The sequence below is a fragment of the Mus caroli genome, unplaced genomic scaffold (genome assembly GCF_978045245.1).
Source record: "Mus caroli unplaced genomic scaffold, Mus_caroli_1 scaffold_2, whole genome shotgun sequence".
NCBI lineage: Eukaryota > Metazoa > Chordata > Mammalia > Rodentia > Muridae > Mus > Mus caroli.
In genome coordinates, this window is record NW_028227257.1 from 86,110,113 (window position 1) to 86,113,984 (window position 3,872).

Here is a 3,872-nt window from a genome sequence, read left to right on the forward strand (position 1 = left end):
AGACCAAACAGCTGCTACTACAAAAAACAAAAGAACAAACAAACAAACAAACAAACAAACACCTGTTTATAGACATCAGAACAATCCACCCAGGTGTAGCATGTACCTGTAATCTCAGCCCTTGAGAAGCAGAGGGAGGGGGGACACGAGTCTACGAGGGGCCAGCCTGGTCTACAACAGCCTAGTAATGTGAGCGCCAGGGCAGCAGCTGAAGAACCTTACAAACTCTCATGTCAAAATCTCATGTCAAAATCAGAAAAGCACTGCTGTGAATCTTGGGTTACTTGCCCTGAGTTACTAGATGGCAAGAGCCAGGGTTTGAATCCTGGCATGCGGGTTCTCCATCCATGTATCTAGCCTCTATAGTGCCTTTTGGATATAGGATAGGATTATGAGAGAGAGAGAGACAGACAGAGACAGAGACAGAGACAGAGACAGAGACAGAGACAGAGAGACAGAGGCAGACATACACAAGAAAATATATGCTGAAGTCCTAACCAGCCACTCCTAAGAATGTACTGACATGTGAAAAATCACTCATAATTAGCACAATTAGATGAGGTCATAGTGGAGTATGGTGATCCCTTAACCAATGTGAGTAGGGACAGTATAATAAGACAGGACATGAGAGGACACCCACTATGAAGACAGGGGCTGTGACTGGGAGCTGCTATTTAAGCTCTCAGGATGGGGTCATAATTCGAGGTCAATCATTCTTCAGCCTCTCTGTGGCCCTGACCAGCTGGCTCGATGACCCTGCTCCTCAGCATCTTCATGTTTAGATTTATTTATTCTGTGCTGCGTGTGTAGCACATGCACGCCTGATGTCCGAGGAAGTCAGAAGGGGTGTCAAACCCCTGGAGACGGAGATGCAGATGGTCGTGAGCCACCTTATAGATGCTCAGGAACAAACCCAAGTCCTCCGGGGTTGGGGAGGAACAGACCCTTCTAAACCAGTGGGTCATCTCTCCGGCCTCAGTTCCTCATTTGTGAAATGGGAGCAATGTCGTGTCGCCATCCACAGGGTTATAGAAAAGAATACATTTCATGGCTACTAGAGGGCCTGGTACACACTAAATAAGTGTTGGCTGGTGTTTCCGTTAATCTGATCGCTGTGGCCAGAGAAGACCTGAGCTCACTTCTCATCTCCTACCTCGCATACTTGTATACCTCAAAGTCCCCGTTCTTCAGCTTCAGCCCCGTAGTGTGCATTAAAAGGTTGTAAGACAGGTAACCAACCGACAGAGTGACAATTTTGATGACACAGGACACCAGTGCTAATTTAACCTCCATTGACTTTGAGAGTTAAATACCGATTGGTGTGAAGTGCTTGCCTCCTTGAGGCCAAAGAACAGTTACCAAGCTTTAATGACAATGGCAGGCCCCTATGGAGACAGTTGATGGTGCAGGTTCTGACTCATCTGGTCCAGGTCTGGTTTTAAGATGGTCTGGTTTTAAGAGGCTCACAATACTCACGTTGTAGGTTCACTCTTTATAGAAGCATGCAGGAAACACCAGAGCTACCCCGCCATGGTGTGCTTCACTTCTCAGCCATTAGAGTCGTGTCCCCTCTGAGGATTAGAAAGGGTGTGTCCTTGTTTGGGGTTGGAGAGGAGGTTTTTATTATAAATATAAATCCTGTTTCTCAGTTTGTGCCCTGGGGACAAACATCAGCGGTGGGGATGGAGGAAGTCCCTCGAGGGATGGTAACAGATGCCTATTAGTGCCCTGGGGGTTCTTAGTGCTGTCTCAAAGAGTCCCCCTCAGTCTGCATAGCTTAAATGGTTCCCAGTGGCTCAGTCCACAACACAGCCAGCTCCAGAACTGAAGAGTTAAGTGGCTGGTAAAGAGCAACAGTGGAGACTTGTCGCCACCTAGCGGCGTAGGAGAGAAAAGCATAGGGGTGGCCACAGTAAAACAGCCCATTGACTCCTGCTCTTAAATCTGAGAGGAAACAGAGCCAGTGCGTGTGGAACTGCAAAAAACGAAGGATTGTTCACTCCATAGTCTGGTCTCACAGTTCATCTCTGGAGCATAAATCATCTAATTTGTCCCCTACTTCACTATCTTTGGCAGAAGCTATGGTGCTGGCTTAATGTACACAGTGATGTTTCTTTATCCTCACTTGATTCTTGTCACCATTTCTTAGGTGTGGGAAACTGAAGCTTACAAAACTTAAAGAATTTAACATCATTCAGGTAGTAGATTGAGGCCTGGATGGATCCCTGGATCTATTTGCTTCCAAGGTCTGGACTTGTTGTTGAGAGTTCTCCCCTTGTGTGCAGGTGGGCGATGGTGTGTCTGTGTGTACATCATGTAGAACCCAGACACAGGCAGAACCAGGCAGGTAAATTCCTCAGTTTCTCTCTCCCTACTGTGTTTCTGAGACAAGGTCTCTCAGTGAACCCAGATCACACTGATTGCCTAGAGCGGCAAGCCTGTGGGCTCTGGAGAGCTGTCCTGGTCGGCTCTACCCCACTTCCGGTACTGGGGTTACACACACAATCCCATTTGCTGGGGGTCCCAACTCATAGCCTCGAGTTTGAATGGCAAGGACTTCCCAACCAAGCCGTCTCAGCGTGTCCCTTGACTTTTGTTTGGTTTTTTTTGTTGTTGTTTGTTTGTTTGTTTGTTTGTTTTTGAGACATCTCACTCTATAGCCCAAGCTAACCTTGAATTCGAGTCGGTCCTCTTACGTAGGGGTCCTGAGTGCTGGAATTATATATATGCCACCACACCCAGCTGGAAAGCCTGGACTTCAGCAGTATTCTAAAAGCAAGTGTAGACCTGAGCATTACCCCTGGGTTTTGGGAAACTACAGTCTCTAAAGTGAGGAGTCAGCTCTTCTATCCCCTTCTCCCCCATACCCCATCCCCCACCCCCGCCAATGCCCATCATCTCTGAAGCAACATCAACCTTGATTTTGGGAGCCACCTCAGTGTTAACTCGATGTTAAGCAGCAAGATGAAGAAGCGGTTCTTCCTCTTTACGGATTGCACTGCCTTCCGGTCACGGTTGCCTTCCTGTCTCGCCTGTGGTAACAAAATGACATGAACGAGGTATAAATGGAAAGTCATCATCTCTCATCCTGGGGATAGTTAGTCCGAATCTGGGAGCCAGACTTTATGGGATTCTAACCCTGCCTTCCCTCATTGCCCGCTAGCCTGTGATTACGAGTGGGTTATTCGACCTCTCCAAGTCAGTACACACATCTTTTATGAAAAGAAGAGCAGCGACCAACGCGTGGGAAGATTATGACGTCTTAGAGTTAGAGCAAAATTTGGTACATAGTAAAGGCTTTTAAAATGTTACCAAAGATCATATGACTCCAAGCTCTCGGGAAGAATTAAATGATGTAATCCTTTTATTCCCTGTGTCTCACCACGGGCTCAGTAAATCAAATGTTTATTATCATTATTGACGTCACTATGCATCCATGCTAGGCTTGCGGCAGATGGGGTGGAAAGAGTCAGAATCCTTCAAAGTGGCATCTGAGTTCATACCTAGTGACCTAAGTGGAGGCTCCGAGCTCCCCAGGGCAATGTCTGTATCCTCCCTCCTCCCTCAGGAGCATCAGGACCCTCTATCTCCCAGACCCAGAGGTCGCTCCTTCTCCCAGAGTCTACTTTGAGGAGAATGACTCTGTCTTTACCGATTCCCCTACCTTTGGGCCCTTCCTCTTTAAAGACTTGATTCTAACCACTACAAGAAAAATAAAATATGGATTCTGCAGATAAAAGCACTTATCTTCACTCTAGATGATTTGAGTTCTATCCCTGAGTTCCATGTGGTAGCAACTCCAGAAAGTTGTACCTCTGACCTGCTCACATGTGACCTGGAAGGCACGTGTGTGCACGAGCACACACACAGAG